Consider the following 19,290-nt stretch of genomic DNA (forward strand, 5'->3'; position numbering starts at 1 on the left):
GGTTCCTTATAAAAAGAAATCAAATGGAAATTCTGGAGTTGAAAGTCTGAAAACCAAGATGAAAATTTTGATGCACTCATCAGCATATTTGAATGACAGAAGAATCATCACATTGAAAATAGTTATTGAAATAATCTAATTTGAAGTACAGAAATAAAAAAAATGAAGAAAATTAATAGCAGAAGAGATCTATGGGACACCATCAAACATGCCGACATATACTTAAGGAGAATTCTAAGGGAAAAGATAGAAGGAATATTTGAAGAAATAATGCCTGAAAATATTTCAGTTTTGATGAAAATATTAATCTATACACCTGGGAAGCTCAACAAACTCCAAGTAGGATAAATTCAAAGAGATCTATTCTGATACAGAGTATCATCAAAATGTATCATCAAAGACAAAGAGGGAACCTTGAAAATAGCAAGAGAGACGCAATTTATTCTAAGCTGTTAATAAGATTAACAGCTGATTTCCCTTCAGAAGCCATGGAGACCAGAGCCAGTGAGATAACACATTCAAAGTACTGAAAAAAAAAACCCCAAAAACTACCACCCAAGAAATCTGTACCTGGCAAACTATTGTCTAAAAGTAAACAAAAAATTAGACGTCCCCATATTTAAAAATGGAGAAAATTAGTTGTTATTATATGAACTTTAAAAGAAATACTAATGGGAGACTTTTGGTCTGAAAGTTCAGACAGCAACTCAGATCCATCCAAAAAAATGAAAGAAGACCATTAGAGTTAACTAACAACACAGGTAAATATTAAATACAGTATTAATGCATTTCTGGCTTGTAATTGCTCTTTTTTTTCTTATCTAATTTACAAAATAGACAAGTACATAAAATGGTAATCATATTTTTTCTTGATGGGTACACTACATATAAAGATGTGACAATAAGAACATAAAGGGGGGCAGAGAAATACAGAATCAAAGAGTTTGAGCACTATTGAAACTACATTATATTAATCTGAACTAGATTGTTATAAATTACAATGTTAACTGTAATATCCAGGACAACCACTAAGAAAAAGTATATAGCAAAAGAAACAAAGCAATCTGGGTGCTGGTGGCTCATGCCTACAATCTTAGCTATTCAGGAGGCAGAGATCAGGAGGATTGCAGTCTGAAGGTCCTATCTCAAAAAAACCCATCACAAAAAAGGGCTGGCGGAGTGGCTCAAGCAGTAAGAGCACCTGCCTAGCAAGCATGAGGCCTTTAGTTCAAACTCCAGTGTTACCCCCCCCAAAAAAAGAAATTAAGTGGTGCCTTGGGAAAGTTCTACTTAACCTAAAAGAACTGAAATTCTACTAATGGTAGAACTGAGGAACAAAAATGATATGAGAAATAGAACAAATAGATAAAGAAGAAAGTTCTCCTTACCAATAATTACTTTATAAATGATTTAAACACTACAAGAGACTCACTTTAGAGGAAAAATAGGTTGAAAGTGGGAAGATGGAAAAAGATATTTCATAAAACAGTAACCAAAAAGAATTAGAGTAGCTATACTAATATCCAACAAAATAGATTGTCAGACAAAAATTGGTATGAGACATAGAAGAATTATGATAAAACGATCAGTCTAAAAATATTATAGCAATTATAAATTATACATCTCAAACAGTAGCTCTCCCCAATCATAATGATAAGGTATTGGCATAATGTTAACCTTATAGATGAATGGGATGAAATTGAGAGTCCAAAATTAAAGCCATATATACTGGCCAATTGTTTTTTGACAAGAGCGTCAAGACTATCCAATTGGGAAAGAACAGTCTTTTCAGACAATGGTGCAGAAATAACTGGGCATATACATGAAAAATAATTTGGATCCCTACCTCATACCATATATAAAAAGTAACTCAAAGTGGATCAAGAACCTATACATAAGAGCTAAACCTACAAATTGTTAGAAACACAGGAATACATCCTCACATTAAAAAAATTAAGCAGTAATTTCTTAAATATGACATCAAAAGCACAAATCACAAAAGAAAAAAATGGACTTCATTGAAATTAAATTTCTGGTTCATCAAAGGACATTATTAATAAAAAGACAATCTGCACAGTGAGATAAAATATTGGCAAATCATATATTGGATGTGAGTTTTGTATCTAGAATATAAAAAGAACCCAATTTTAAAATGGGCAAAGCTTTAAAATGGACATTTCTACAAAGAAGATTTATAAATAGCCAAGAAGTACCCAATGAAAAGTTCAACATCATTCATGATTAGGGAAACATCAGCCCAAACCACAGGGAGGAATCGCTTCACATCCGCTAGAATGACTAACATTACAAAAGGAAAATAACAAGAGTTGGTGAGAATGTAGAGTGATTGGAACTTTTATACATTGTTGGTGGGAATGTATGATTGTGTGGCCACTGTGGAAAATAACTTGGCAGTTCCCCCAAAATTAAAAATAGAATTTGCAGATGAGCCAGAAATTCCACTCCTAGGTATGTATTTAAGATCATTGAAAACATCTGTTCAGTCAAAAACTTGTACACAAGTGCTCAGAGCAGCATAACTCATAATAACCCCAAAGTAGAAATGACCCAAATGTCTATCAACTGATAAATGGAGAAACCAGCTATGGAAGATTCATACCACAGATTATTTAGCCATAAAAAGTAACACGGTATTGATATGTACTACATTATGGATGAACCTTGAAAATACTATGCAATGTGAAACAAAAACCCAGACACAAAAGACCACATATTATATGATTCTATTTATATGTCCAGAAAAGTCAAGTCCATAAAGAGATTAGTGGTTGCCAGGGACTGGGGTGTGTAGCGTTTCTTTGGGGAATGAGAAAATGCTCTAGCATTATAGTAGTAATGGCCCTATAGCCTTGTGGATATACTAAAGACCACAGAATTGTACGTCTAAAAATTGTTAAAATGGTACATTTATTGTCATGCGAATTTTATCTTGAAAATATTTACCTATTTGCTGGTCAAATTTGTGCAATGTCCCTATTGTCCTGTAACAGTCAACGTGGTGAGAACTTACTAGGACACAAGTTACCTAGAGGAGATTTTATCTGTTAAGAATGCTCTCAGCTGCATGGAAGCAAAGTCAGACTGATAGTGTCTCATCCATAAGGACATTTGCCATTTACTTAACAAGTAATCTGAAGGTATGTGGTTTTAGGGTTGTTCTGAAAGCATGACATTGTCATTAATTAGCAGTTTCATGGTCAAGATTATGTCTGTATGTAAGGCTAGAAACGAGAAAGTTCTGTCACTCGCTCAATCTCCTTATGGACGTGGACTTCCATCAGGAAAGTGAGTCTCCCAGTACACTCCGCTGATTAGCATTTTGTCACATGACGCACTTAACTGCAAGGAAGGTTGTGAGCAAGTACCTGACTTTGATTTTCAACAACTACCTTGAGAAGAAGACACAACATAGGGAATTAGGAATGAATATTGGGTCACACTATCACAATGTCTTCCAGGAAGAATAAATACCTTCTAGGATAGAGAAGGAAGTAATTTTCCTTTTGAATGCTCTCTGATTGATTAGTAATGTCTCCCAGAGCATTGTGTTAAGAAAGACTCTGAGGTCAATACTTGATTAATTGATGATTGCTGTCTTCAATGGATAGTAAGGGAAAAATGGTAGCATGTGTGATATATATTTACCCTCCTTGTCATAGGAGCATTTTCCCAGACAGGAGAATGAAACAATGTGTATTCATAGTAAGTCTATTAAGCAAAAAATTCTCTCAGTGGAAGTCTTTGTGGAGCAACATAATTTTCTACACCAGAAACAAAGGAAAATGGTTCCCATTGCAGTTGAATATATTCTGGTTTCTCTTCTCAACATTATGATTTCCTTTTTCAGAGAAAGGCAGGCATCTGAGATATGGGGGTTAAAAACTTTGGCTAGAGTTTTTGGTTGCTTCCCACCTGTATGGGTTGAGTGGTTTGGGGTCAGTGACCCAACTTTGGCTATAAGAAAACTGAGGACTAAGCAGAAGAAAATTCCTCCTGAAAAGTTGTAAAAATTGAGTAAGATTAAGTGGGTGTGAAAGTTGAATTGTTTAATTCAAATGTAAAGCATTATCTTTTTTGCTATTAAAAATAAGACAATATACCTCGTATTAGCCTTATAGTTTAACCATTAACATAATCATCTCTGAATTAAACTCTAATTGTACCACAAGCCCAAATGTGACAGGGCCAAGCAATCATGGACTGAACCCTCAGAAATCATGAGCCAAAGTAAATTATTTATTTATTTATTTATTTATTTATTTATTTATTTATTTATTGTTGTCAAATCTTTCCTCCTTGTAAATTGAATATCCCAGGTATTTTGTCACAGTGACCAAAAACGGAGTAACACACTAGAGTTCTTCAGACTTCTAGTGTGTTAGTTTGCTTTTCATCACTGTGACAAAACACCTGAGAAGACAACTTAAGGAAAGTAAGGATTTATTTTGGCTCATGGTTCCAGAGGTTACAGTTCCTGGTAGTCTGGCTCCATTGATTCTGGGTTTGTGGTGAGACAGAATGTCATGGCAGAGGGCAGGGTGGGGAAGAACTGCTCACTCCATGGTAGTCCAGAAGCAGAGAGCCAGAATGGGGAGGGGCCAGGGATAAGAACACACCTCCAGTCATCTACTTCCTCCAGTGAGGATCCACCTCCCAGTAATGCTACCAAGTCATGAATCCATTAGTGGATTAATCCGTGGAGGAACTCAGAGCTTTCAGGATCCAGTCACCTCTCAATGATTGGCTCCACCAGCCGGGGACCAGATTTCAACACATGAGCCTTTTGGGGTTTACTTTATACCCAAGAACATTTGAGAAGGGCATTCCAGTCTGTAGGGCACTCTGGTTATCATTAATAGGTTCCCCATCCGTAGCCTCATGGCGTTTGAAGGTGGTCAGAGATGGTGGTAGATGGCTCTACCCCTGGGATCCATCTGCTCTAGGGAAACTAAGAGATCTTGCCCCTTGAGGTCACTACTCTCTGGATCCTATGACTCTCTCACAGCACCCAATCCATTTTCTGCTTTTCCACCCGTCTTGGGGGACTTCCTCTCCTAGAGTCAGCTGCTTTGCACTGTGCCCTCTGAACATCCTTCCATCTCTTCTCTCCCTGCTTTGCTTCCTCTGAGTATCCCCTCTTTAGGGTTGTAAAAACCTTGTCCAGAATATTCATGGAGAAGACCATAAAACCATTTCCAAGACAGGATGGGGGAAAGAGCCAAGATGAAAGTGAGACTTCTGCTTACTAAAGAACCCTGTACTATGAGAGGTTTACATAAGTGGAAACCTAGTCTGTACTTATTCCACAACTTGCTCTTCTCAGAACCTATGTACCAAATCTGTACCTGTGGGTCTATGTAGTGAAGGGGAGAAAAGAAAAAACATTTCTGGTCACACAGTTGGGGAAGCTTTTGGGGTTATTAATGTTTAATTTACATCAGAAGAAGAAATGCAAATGGTAAATAAATTTCATAGTCAAGAAAGGTAAACTACAGCAACAATGAGGTTTCAACTTTAAGCACATCAGTTCAGCAAGAATGAAAAAAAATTACTGAAAACTGTTTTCTTCTTTCACATCTACCTATAATCCTTTCTCTTTTATTTAGTCAGGATAGGATAGATCATGCTGCCTTAATATGCAAGCCACAAATATAAGTGATGTAAACAGTAATTGCTTATTTCTTGCTCACATTACCTACTCGTTCCAATTGAGAGGGCATGCCACTTTATCCTCACTCAGTGACCCAGCTGACTTGGAATGTTGCTGGCTGTAGCAGAGCAGGGAAAGAACCCCATTGGTCTTGTACCAGTCATTCATAGTTGTAGCCTCAAAGTGGCAGGCCACAGTCCACAACCCACTGACCTGGATTAGCAAAATGGTTCCATGAAAGGTAAGAGCAAGGAAAGAAATTCTCCCTTGCCCCAGGAGAGGACTGGACACCAGTCAGCAGCAAGAGTGTCCAATATGCAGGGTTTTTTTTTGTACTGTGCTGGCCCAAGGTGGGAATCTACAGTGTCAGGACAGGAAGTGGAGGCAGGGACCATGGAAGAAGGTAAAGTCTGAAAGATGCCTTACCCTCACCACTGCCAAATACATTTTCTGAGTGGGGAGCAATGCCATCCTGTTCCTCTGGAAAATATCTACCTAACAGACCTTGCTAGAACCAAGAAGAGGCTGCAACTCAGAGCACAACTGTGGTCCTCCACTAGTTCTGCTCTATTGTCATCCATCTTTTTTGTCCCCAGGTATCTCTCTATCATCCACACAAAGGAGGTAAGTTGGCCACTTTGCCTTGACATGTACATTCCCTTGTAAGGGTCTTCTCTTCTTTGACACACAAGACCTTACAATCACAGAAGACCTTGCCTCTTTTGGTTGGTGGATGGCCTTATTTCTTCCATAACTGTGTGTACTTTGGCCTAATTATCTCCTCTCTCTTCATGTCAGTTTTCACCCCCCTCCAAAAAAAGAGGGGGGTGAAACTAGAAGGTCTCCAAGGCCCCTTTAGGCTATACAGCACTTGCTATAGAAGCACTTGCTTCTGCAATAAGAATGAGACTCATTAACAAGGTTCCTGGATCATTCTATACAGGAGCGCTCCTGGCTGTTCTTCCAGAGGCAGAGATGTCTGGAGTTTTTCCTACTTTTTGCTTTGCTTGAGCTTCTGGGCTTTTCCCAGAAGCAGTGGTCTAACCCAGGACTGAGGTGCTAATGGTTTCTCCCATTCATTGTCACTGATTATTGTTTGAAAATACTTCCTTTTATAGCTGTATGGCCTATCTTTCCTCACTAGAGTATGAGCTTCTAAAGATTGGAGCTTGGATCTCCAAACTTGGTACACAGTAGGTACTTCACAAGAACTTACTGAATAGGTAAGTGTGTGAATCATGGCAAATGCAGTCATTGAGCAGTTGTGATGCACAAGACCAGATGGCTCAAAGTTCAGGACTACATGCAAAATATGTGCGGTCAGCCAGGCCCCAACCTTGAATGGCACCCTTGGCCCTTGATAGGATGTGCAGCTCTGGAGAAGGGAGGACTCAACTGCATTAAGAGCTCAAGATATTCTGAGAGCAATGGTATTGTACTGGAACTTCTTCCTGAGATTGAAAGTTAGGAAAGTCTGATAAGATGGCTTTGACCAAAATTCTCCAGAAAGAAAGAAAACAAGAGCTCCCCAGAACTTCTTGGTGTAGATATCTGGGGAGGAATGTCCCGGTCCAGGCTCATCCTGAGAACCCACGAATTTTTCTGGTGTTGTGTGCCTGGGGCTGGCACCCTGTCTTGTGTCCTTCTTTGGGAATGAATGGTTGAATAAAAGGAGCAAACCAAGGTCCATGGTAGAACAACCTGAACTACTGGCAGGCATTTTGAACTCAGGAGTGGACTATGAAGGACCAGTGGGAACACCATGTGGCAGTGGCCACAGCAACAGCTCAGGGCACCCTCACCCACCCCATCTCTCCCTGTTCTCTCAGGCATTAGAGGCAGGACTAAAAGCCACACTTTATTTAAAGGCTCAAGGGTTCAGGAATAGTTAGTGCTGGAGGAAGACCTCAAGATGGACATTGGGCTAACAGAGGATACATGGTGCTCAAACAATGAACTGGAAAAGTAAAAGCTCTGTGGCTATATTTGCATCCTCAGCTGGAGACACATACAATTCACAAATGTGCACCACACACTCAATATAGCAAAGCCACTTAAAACATGTGAACAACGCAAGGCAAATAAACCAAAGCCGGAAGAGTCATCAGTGCCTGCAAAGGGAGGCTGACTCACAAACTTCGTTCTGTGATACTCTCCATGTGCTTAGAGACTTCTGGTCTCAAAGTTCCCAGGAGTTGGTATGGAGCAGGAAAGCCAGGTTACATGGTTCACTGTGTCCATAAGTTGTATCTATACCCATTGGTTGGATATTAGACCTGAGGCTAGCTTCTCCCATGAGACCATGCTATGGTCACTGGGTATATACATACTTGTGTGTGTGTGTGTGTGTGTGTGTGTGTGTGTGTGTGTGGAGAGAGAGAGGGATATCAAGGGCAATATCCGTAGGGACAGCCTTACTGTACAAAATGACAAAAGTGACACGGCCATTTCATAGAGCACCCTCAGTGTAATCTGATGGCCCATTTACTCCCAAGAGCAGTTCAGTAAAGTCATCGGGAAAGATTGAGGTTAATACTTCTCTGATGATCCAAGATGCTTCTTTAATCCAGACACAGACTTTGATATATGGACCTGAATGAAGGGCAGTGGCTGGGCTTTCCCTAGTTGGTGAGTAACCAGGAGCTGGAGAACCTCCTTTTGGTCAAAAATTCTGAGGGAAGCCTCTGTGTGATATCTGAGAAGGAGACCTATCCTGAGTCTGCACTCCGCTGCCCAACTCACTTTGTAAGTGCTCCTGGATGGGTTAACGTAGTTGTGTCTGACCTCTCATGAGTCAAAGGAAGTCGGTAATGATATCACTTTCACAGGCTTAAATGGTACCACATGTGACATGTTTATTACGCATCCAGCACTCAGTGGCACTCAGTTGATGTTAGTATCATTGCTGAATGGAGCCACAGAAGAGCAGAGGTGCGCATACCCTGCTCCGCTGAAGGAGGGTGGTGTCATCTCTGCAGGAAGCTGCTGAGTCTCTGAGGTCTTGTTCTAGAAGCAAGCCCCATTCCATCCCTGCATAAAGGTGCCAAGGAAGTCTTCTAAACTTCAAAGGGAGTCATGGCCCCAACTTACCTTCCTGAGGGCTGGGGTCAGCTACTCTGTCCCGCGCCTTCCTTCCTTTAAGGGTTCCCTGCTGCACCGTGGCAAGGACATCCCAAGGTCTTATTCAAACAGAATGTTGATGACACTGGAAAAAGGAAAAGAAGAAGAAAAAAACTTTTACTCTGAGGAAACCTTTTCTTCCTTCATCCAGGAAAACTTCAATCATTAATTAGGGAGTATTTGAGTTAACCAAAGTAGTCAAGAATTTAGAGAATTGCTTTTGAAATATAGGACAGAAGACAAAGCCAACCTGTCTTCGAAATAACAACTCAAAAGTGAACAGGTTGTTACTTCTGCCATTTCCTACATACTCTATGTTGTGCCTTTCTTTGTCTCTCTTGTACCTCCTGGTTACTGAGTTACTATTAGGCAAAGCCTTTTTCTTTGTCTAGCACTGACAAATGTACCTTTGGAAGCTATACCTCTAAAACCTGGTCAGTTGGCAGGACAAGGTAGAGAGAAGTGCAGTGAGATCCTAGAAAGTCTGTATCACTAGAAAGCTTGTACTGAGTGTACTGGTCAGCTGTTGCTACAATAATGCTGAGTAACAAACAATATCAAACCATTGACAACAAGCATATGCTTTTCTCACTCATAGGACTGTGGGTTTGGTTCAGTTCTCCTCCCTGTGTCTCTCACTCTTGGATTGATGAGTCTTTGGGCTATGTTCTTTTCTTGGTGGGTGTCAGAACTTCCATAGGGGCAGATAGAAACAAAAAAAATGTTGCTCTTCTGAAGAACTTTTAGATTCAGTCAGATTCACTGTTATTTCTGCCCCTATTGTACAGCCAGAGGAAGTCATCTGGCCAAGGATAACAGCAATGGTGCAAGGACATACACTCCATGCCCAGTGAACGATGTAAGAGCAAGAGAGAAGACATCCTGAGTGAACAATATGCTCTTCCCTGGGTGGAAGCCCAGTGAGGCTGAGAGGTCCTGCTGTGGTTGAGCACTGAGGAAGACAGAAGCTGAGACTGCAGGCGCCAGTCTTCTCCCACTGACTCACAGAACATCATCCCTTCTCCTCTGACACCTTGGGAAGGGGAACCATGAAATGACTGATAGCTGGCAAAAAGTATAGGAACCATTTTCTGTTAAAAATAGATCAAACTGAGAATCACCAACCCATGGAAACTTTGAAGGTTCTGCACAGCCAGCTGCTAGATGGCAAGGTCTATACCAGCCACATCTTCCATTACCATTAAATCACAACCTATAGGAATCATCCATTCACATGTTCTTATAGCAAAGAAAAAGTTGGTCCTTCTGAACATCCCCAAGGGCACATGTCTTCAGAAGTCCTAGAATATAGCCTGAGAATGGATTTAGCTAAACTGGTCTTTGTGAGGACTGGAATTCCAAGCAGTTCAATAAACTTTTTATTTTGTTGGTGCTGGGGTATGAGCTCAGAGCTTCAAGCTGGCTGGGCAGTTACTTTACTGCTAGAGCCACACCTCCAGCACTTTTTTGCTCTGGCTTTTTTTGGATATAGGATCTTGCTTTTTTTGCTTAGGGTAGCCTTGACCACAATTCTCCTATTTTACTCTTCCCACTGTAATTGGGATGACAGGTGCACGCCACCACACTGAACTTTTTTCTGTTGAGATAGGGTCTCATAAACTTTTTTTGCTCAGGCTGGCCTGGAACTATGATCCCCTTGATCTCAACCTCACATAAAACTTGGGGTGGCAGAAATGTGTCACCACACCCAACTATTGTTGAGATGAGGTCTTGAGACCTCCTTGCCCAGGCAGGCCTTGAATCATTATTATTCCGATTTCAGCCTCCCAACAAACTCTTAGTTTTATTTTAGCCTCAACTATGGATGAATCACTATACAAAGTTCTGGGATTGAAGAGTCAATGAGTTAGACTAATCTTCTCCCATTAGGAGCTTTCACTTAGTGGGAGTTTCAGACAACAAGAACTCAAACAAGTGAATATGATGTGTTGTATACCAGTAGATGTGAGAAATGTCTAAGGTGGGAGTGGAGTGAAGACTGACTGAGAGAAAGTCAGGGTGCTTGAGGACTGCTTGTCAAGCAGAGCCCTGAGGAAGGAGTGGGGAGCAATAAGAAGTCTTGTCCCTCCAGAGACAAGAGTGAAGGGGAGGTCTTGGGGCAGGAGCTCAGCCTGCTGGAGAAGTAGTAAGTGGGCATGTGGCTATATCAGAGTCAACAAGTGGTAGAAGATTATGAAACAAAGCCACATATGGGGCGGGGGACAAGTCTAAGAACATTGAACTTGGGCTCACAAACATACTCTCATTGAACCAAATAAACTTGCTAGACCCCAAACCATTTGCCTTCTGGACATGAAATTTCTTGGGTGAGTGGAAAGTCTAGGAGACTAGAGAAGGCTGGGGCAGTGAGGGTGTAGTTCTGTGTGGTTAGATACGCCAAATGGACAGAGCAATGCAACAGCTCAGGAAGGCCAACTCTGCCTGGCTGCCTGGTCAACCCTAAGTCACGAGGAAGCAGCCATTGTGCTGACAGGAAATCAACACAAAGCCCAGCCAGACACAGGAGTCAGCTTTCCTCTGGAAACCAGCAGTTCTGCTCAGCATTTCTCCTTCCAGACACTTCTTTCCAGAGCTTGTGTGCACAAGCTGCCTCTTAGCTGCCATCTCATCCTGACTATGCTGAGCACTTGTGGTTGACACATCTCACGGGGAAGAGTACAGACTGTCAAGCAGCCTCAGAATATGAGGTCCAGCTGCTAATGGGGCCATTTGAAGGAAAAAGATGGAGCCTTTTTAAGGACTTTTCCAACTGGATGGAGGATGGAGGTATTTGGGGCTTCAATGTACATATTTGGTGTCTAAAGGAAAGGGTCACATTTGGGGAGTCACTGTGAGATCCAAGTGTTCCCACCTCTTCCAGGAGAGGTTGATAGCTGCTCTTACCTGACCCCACTACGGCCCGCACAGGGTTAATCCAAATATGCTTCTTCTCCCCTGTCCACAAAAAGCTGGAAGCATTTCTTCTTTATTTCTCATTCCTGTTTAACTGTTTTTCTAAGTTGCTCATTTTTCAAGAAGTAATTCCTTTGTCCTTCTGGAAAGATGAAGTCATTTACAGCTCATTGTGTTTACCCAAATCTGTATCACCAAGGGCTTTGAAAGGTAGGCCTGCCATCCATGGCTTCTAGGTATAATTAGTGCCCATTATAATTGTACAACTGACCAATCACAGGAGGCTCCCAAGGGAAACAGGGCTGGGAGAGAGACTATTAATAAAGCCATACTTAATAGAGTCTTATCTTGCCAGGGGGAAAGGAACCATCTGTCTGGCATCCCACAATCCAACCCCTTGTAGGAACTCCAGCCCTCCTTGAGGTGGCAACTCTCACCGACATGAGCAGCAAACAAGCTTCAAAAGAAAACCAAAGCACACAGGAAATGACTGTGATGTATGTGGACACTGCTTGTATGCGGTGAGTAGACATGTGCACCTCACAACCCAGCAAACAGAAAAGAACAAAAAAGTGAAGGCCAAATTCTTTGTATGTCTTCCACTGCAACTGTGCACAGAGGACAGAGACGGCTTCATTTTCCCTCTTCTAAAGCTTTTCCTGGGATGGACAGAAAAAAAATTAGAAAAGAAGAATTGTTAGGAAGCTAATGAGTCCCACCTCATCCCTTTCTCCTACCCCGGTGCAAAGTAACACAATGGCCTATTTACATAGGGCAGCATCAGAAGGTAATTAAAAATGTAATCTCATATTTGCAGCTCTCTCTCATTTATTGTAAAGTCCTATCACCAAATACCAGTGCTCACTTCTCTACACCTGTGGTGCACTTCCAGCTTCCATTTTTACCCTGTCACTCATGTAGTAATGTAGATCCTCAGAGTGATCGGCCCCAGCTGGGTGAGGATAAAGGGGTCAACATCCCCATTAAACAGAAGAGAACACCAGAGTACAGAGACTCCAGGCCTTACCAAGTTCAGCAAAGCCCAGTCTAAGACACCGAGTTTCTTAGCTCCCACCAACAAGTTCTTTATAGTGTATCAGGAAGATGATAAGGAATGCTTTATTCTGCTGCATTCATTGCTTTGCTCAACTCAGTTTCCATATGTGCCAACCTAGACCACAAAATGTTTTTAAAAAACCAATGAAAGGAAAATGCCACTGACTAAGATTTTAGTTAGGATTTATGTAAAATTTTGGAGCTAGAAGTTGACTTGAAGTATGTGAATGTATACTGACAAAGAGAACCACAGTGGAAGAGCAGTTAACATGATAAAAATAGATTTTATTTTGGAACATTTTGCAATAGGAGTAAAGAGATCTTAGTATAGATCTGAGCCATTCCAAATACAACAACAAGTGGGGGTTATAGCCAAGGAGCAGGTTTAGGGGGCAGAGATGAGGCAGAATCAATGGACGGAAAGTTACCAAGGGATTCATCAAAGGCACAAGGGATTCTTGCTACATTTATCAAAGAAGATTCATAGAGGATCAGACATCAAGGGTAAGAGATTCTCTCTAAATAGACAAAGCAGGATTTCCTCTAAAACTGGGCTACATAGGCCCAGCAAGGACAGGGGCCAATGTGAATGCCTATCCGAGAATAAAGTTTGGTCAAGGAGAGTCTTTGTCATGACTGTCTCTGATCTAACCGACAGAAACCCAGAGAGGTCATGTTGGCCAAGTCCAACACCAAAGGAAACAGTAACACAAAGCTGGAGGTGACGACCCAATTTCTCCATCGGGATTTGGAGTTACCACCAGATCTTAAGCCTATAGTAACCTGGTCTATTTATAAGCTTAAGTAAGCTTTCTGGTTGTTGGGTTCTAGATGAGTTTACTGCCTTAACACCAAACCAATGCATTCTGGGATATTACAGAAGGGGGTGTCATGTGGAAAGCTGAATACCTGGCAAGACAACAAGACCCGTCTTTTCTGATTTCATCTCTGATCATACTTTCCCATTTCACCTAAGGAAGGATATGGAGGCCAGAATCTGGCCCCTATCTGCCACTAACTGGCTGTGTAATTTCAATTCACTAACTCCTTGTTTTCTCATCTGTGGAGTGTGGAGGAGAGAAACTGAACAAAGGCATCCCGAAGAGCACTTCAACCTTGAGAAAGCCTTGGTTCTAGAGCATGCATGTAGTCCTCTCTCCCCCATCCCTGCCACTGGAGATCATTTGTACTTAGTGAGATAGTCAGGAGTGCAAGCCACATCTCAAAGACCCCTCCAGAAAGCTTTGAGTTTTGCTCTCATTGTACTTATGTTGCATCAAACAGGGGTGGGTGGTGATGGTTAGAAACCTTTAGTTCCACAGCTGGTTGTCTCCAAATATATGATGCTTGTTCTAGTAAGATTTGGTTAGTATGAATGAAGACTGAAGTTACCTTAGTAAATATGTCCCTTTCTCTCAGTCCAGAGGGCTCTTCTAGAATCCAGGAGCAATGTGCCCCTTATGGTGGAGGTAGGAGACACATGTCAATGCTGGTCCTTGGTGGGGAGGGGTCTTCCCAGCACAATCCCTCACTGTTCAGACCAGGGAGTCTATACACATTTAAGACCTCAGCTTGCCATGTCCTCCTCAGCGAATGACCCAGACAATAAAGAAGAATACAGAAAGGAGTGATCAGCATTTTCTTGAACATTCTCCACCTCCTAAGCCCATAAAAAAAGCTCAATTGCAGGTTCATCTGGAAGGAGCTTCACACCTAATGCCCTGTGAGCTTAGGGAGCATCGTGCAGATGCAGCAGGAGAGCACCCCCTCTTCTCCCACCTCCAAAAGCCAAGGGAACCCCAAACTGGCCTCCTCCCAGCCTGCTTCTTCAGTCTGTGGCTGCATCCTCCCCTCCATCCCACCCCAATGCACAATATTGAATAAATATGCCTGGCTGTGATCCATGTGGGAATTCTGGAGTTACAATTGTTATTTCCAGGAATGCACAGACACCAGCAAAAATCATTTCCCAAATGCATGGCTATTTTGAGAACCAAATCTTTTGCACTGTAGCAATCAAATGGGGGTGCTTTTCAAGTCCTTTCTTTACAATAGAAACCTGTTCTGCCTTCAGCTGCCTTTTACTTACAAGAATTCAATAAGAGAGGGAGAGAGGCCATTAGAGTTTCCTCTTCCCTTCTCTACTTTGGCACAACATACATTTCTGGCCAACTTTCCTGACTGTACATCTTAGTAAATTCTTCCTGACAATAGTTAGTGACAAGCATGTCAGAAACCACAAACTCCGTCATCTATACAGCTTATCAATAATTTAGTCTCTTCCCCCTCGTGAGAGCCTGTGTGTTTTGCAATAATGAAATATATGATTTTAAAAATAAATAATAGGATGTTGTCAGCCCGATTGTAGCTGCAAGTTATGAATGTGATTGATTGATTGAACATTTGACTCCATCCGCTCCAGCAGGATCAAAGAGAGACTCTTCTACACGCCTAAGGCCACTAGCAATTTATTTAGAGACTGTGTTCGGATCCCAGCAGGTAGCAATATTGGACTGAGGTACACAGAAAATCAGCTCTTTGAGGTTTTTTCCAAGTCCAAGGGAAGCAACAAATGAGATTTTTTTTTTAGTTCATTAAATCATTAACCACTTAATCACTAAAAAAAAAAGACATTATAAGCATTCCTGGTAGCTGGGACACTTTTGAAAAAGAAGGAACGCTATTTTGCTGAGATCTGGTGTTGGGGGGTGGGCCTTTTCAAACAATGTGACAGTCTGTAATTTTTTATTTATATGGCACTGTATTTTTTTTCTTCATCTTAACTAATCAGTGTGGCAACAGCCACACTGACATCCAAAAGTGACAGGTGTCGGAATTGCAATGAGCTATCTAAACCACAGCCAATGTGGGGGAAGGAAAAGACAAAAGTATGGAAGGGATGTTTGTAAAACAAATATTGCAACTGCGAGGCTGGATAGATGGAAAAAAAAGGAAAAACAAAAAGAAAACCGGGAACAGAAAAGATTTGGTAGGTATGGAATGCCACTCCCCAAATTCACCCAGAGTAGAGCATCCCTCTTTCTTTGCTGTTGGCAGAAGAGAAACTGCCCCTTCTTTCTCAAGGAGGATCCCAGGGTCAAATTGAGTCTCTTGCACAACAGCTTCTGAAGGCACCCCCCAAAACCATAGCCCTCCCCAAGAGCAAGGGAGCTCATTCCAATGAGCAGGGCTGGTGAGGAAACGAGCCTGGTCCTAACCAGGGTTCTGGGAATAAAGGAGAGAGGACGTGAGGCCTGAGGACATCCACCCACTGAGGGATAGCCCATCTTAACAAGAGCAGGTTATGGTCTTAGTTGTTTTGGCAAGGGAACGGAAGAAAGGGAGCGAGTCTTCTCCTTGCAGCTCCCCTCATCCTGCGCTGTCTGACCTCAGGCAAGGCAATTTAATAATCAGCCGAAAGCTTTTGACTTCATAGGGCCTTTCATCCACGGATCTCAAAGCACTTCACAAATACCAATTCATTAACCTTCACAACCCACCCTGGGGGACACAGGGTGGGCATGTTTTCCCTGTGGTGGGAGTGCTCAGCTGGAGGCAGGGGAAACAGCTCTTCCTTCAAGGTCACCTGAAAGTTGACCAGGAAACTCAGGAGTGAGATCCAGAGCAGCTGGCATGCAAACCAGGTGCTGCTGACAGCTGGGGCCTCAGTTTACCTTCCTTCATGCCATTGGGCTGTGTCCATGTCTTCAATTCTCCCAGTTCTCCTCCCATAGAGCAAAGGAGCCAAAAATCCAGCAAGGGATGACTGCTGGCTGTGTGTAGCTACTTCCACATACCCTTTCTCGTTCATGCTCCCACAAGGTGTGTTTTAGGCAGAAGGTGAGGCTAAGCGATCTTAAAGAATGTACCCAAGGTCACCTAACTCACACATAGTGGAGTTGACAATTTATTTGCGATTTTTTTTTTTGCAGTACTGGAACCTGAACTCAGGGCTTCCAGAACTCTACCTCTTGAGCCATGCCCCCCGTCTGTTTGCTTTTAGTTTGTTTTTTGGATAGGGTCTCCCACTTTTATCCAGGCTAGTCTTGGACCTCAATCTTTCTACTTCTACTCCCAAGTAGCTGGGATTACAGGTGTGTACCATCATGCTTGGCTCTCTATTTGTAATTTTTTAAAAAAAATTAATAATAATAAAACATAAATATTTACAACACCACCCTAAAAAGAAGAATCTGTTTCCATATATGAAACAGTCTATGATCAGCTCATGAGTTGAGAGTTGAGTCTATGAGTAGTAACAGGAAATGATGAGGCCAGGAAGCCTGGCTTATTTTCAGATGACAAGGTGGTAGGACCAAAGAGTAGCTTGAATGGGGGGGGAGGCAAGGCTTGTAGCAAAAACTGCGTAGAATGAGATTCCTCCACTGGAGCTCCTGCCTTCTGTGTCCAGCCAGCAATATTGGCCTGGCTTTCTGTGAATTCCCAGGGGATCTTGTGCAGAAAACCAGGTTTGTCACACCATCGCTTTCAGGAAAACTGCCTCAGCCCTTTGTCTATGCACTACCACGACTCCTCCCCGCCAAGTGCAGCTGTGAGGAACCTTCAGTCCTGTGTTTCCCCGGAGAGAACGTGGTTTCTAGGTCACTATGACAATCCACAAACACTCAGCTTTATTTTGGAACACAACTATGCACACTCCTCACAGATCATCAGGGTTTAATAATGACAAAAAACCTGTTTCTAGCACAGTTTATTTCTTTTCATTTTCCTTGAAAACTCCAAACTCTGGTTGTTTCAGACCCAAGGCTGAAACATTGCAAAGCAACATCTCACTTGTCCTTCCTCCCAGGTTCTTTTCTCTTCTACATTCAACTCCCCCTCCCTTTCCATATGTAGAGACAAAGAAAAAAATTCTATAACCACTGGCCTCTGTCTAGAACCACAGAAGAAAACGAAGTAAGGCAAACAATAGAGACAAGTGAACAACAAAAGAAGCAATTCAAATGAAGCAGTGAGAAGGATCCTACAGCGCAGACCCCACGGGTTAGGTGCTGTGGCCTCCTTATCTCTTCCTGAGTGTCCAAGCAGGTTCCAGATTTTTTCTTTTTTTTAGCAGTGTTGGGGTTTGAACTCAGGAACTTGTACTTACTAGGCCGGCACCCTATCACTTGAGCCATTCTGCCAGCCCTGTTTTTTGTGTTGTGTATTTTCCCGGGCTGGCTTTGAACCATGATTCTCCTGATCTCTGCCTCTTGAGTAGTTAGGATTACAGGCATGAGCCACAGGTGCCAGGCAGGTTTCAGATGCTTACAGTAAAATCAAGGGTTAGTAAAAGAGTTCTGAAAGCCCCCCGTGTAGAAATTTCTTGTCAGTCAATATATATCTTGACTCTCTAAAGAATTCACCTGGTTTAGTTCAGTAGTTCTGCTTCTAATACTCTATCAAAAGTGAATGACTTAGTTTGGGATTCCCCCCAACACCCCAAAACAGAGTCTGAGACAAGGATTTGGTTGCAAGCAGTGTCTTCAGGAGGTGATCCCAGGAAGGATGGTGAAAGAGTGGGGAATGTGAGAAGCAAGGATGAGAGGAAAGCTGTGGTGATGGATATTTTATCGAGGTGGATGCTATGTGGAGTGGGTCAATTCTTGGAAAACCATCAGACTGTGTAGAACGTACCTCACAAGCATCATCCTGAGTAGCAAGGAGGCTGGGATATTCAGCCACCAACTTGCAGTCCCTTTGGTTGAGGATTGCTTGGGGCATTACCACTGGTACATCCAGACTACTTCAAACGTGTATACCAAGCATGTTCCTATGACCAGAAAACAAACTCAGGGGTCACAGGAAGCCCGCAAACTATCCAGGGACTGTCGGAAGGTTACTCTGGGAAAGGCTGAGGGTTGGGATGATGATAGCACGTACTATAGATAATAATCCCAATACGGAAAAAAAAAGCCAGCACCATGAAATTTCAGTGTTGCCCCCACAGTGGATTCAAGGGTAGGTTATGTGAGCTCTGGTATGTCCTTGACGCCATACTGTCCAGGATTTTGGTTCAGCAACATTTCCTTTCAGGCTTTGGGCTAGGTCCCAGGGTCACTATGAATACAGCGCCTACATAACAAGTGTGAGGCCCTGAGTTCAAGTCACAGTACTGCCAAAAAGATAAATTCAGTAAGATGCATAGAAAATACTGAAGGGAAATACATCAAATTGTTACAATGATTCTCTTTGGATTGGAAGTTTCTTTGCTTCTTGCATTTCTATTTGGTCAAATTTACTGTAATAAGATTGTATTCGTCTCATAAAGGAGAAAGTAATAAACTTTGTTTGAAAATAAAAGAAAGTCACCTGCCAAGCAGAAGGGAACTCAAAGCTGCCCTTGCTCACTTTCCCCCTATGGCCAACTTTCATGTGCATCTAACATTTGGGGTTCCCTGCTGAACTTGGAACCAGCATCTAATGCAAAGTAATTTGGGACACTTCTCAGGCATGACTGGGACTCAGAGGTAGCAAGTATCTCCTGATTAAATGTGAAATTCTTAGGGTACTACAAAGGCAGCAAGAAG

The sequence above is a fragment of the Castor canadensis genome, chromosome 7 (assembly GCF_047511655.1).
Source record: "Castor canadensis chromosome 7, mCasCan1.hap1v2, whole genome shotgun sequence".
In the NCBI taxonomy this organism is placed as follows: domain Eukaryota; kingdom Metazoa; phylum Chordata; class Mammalia; order Rodentia; family Castoridae; genus Castor; species Castor canadensis.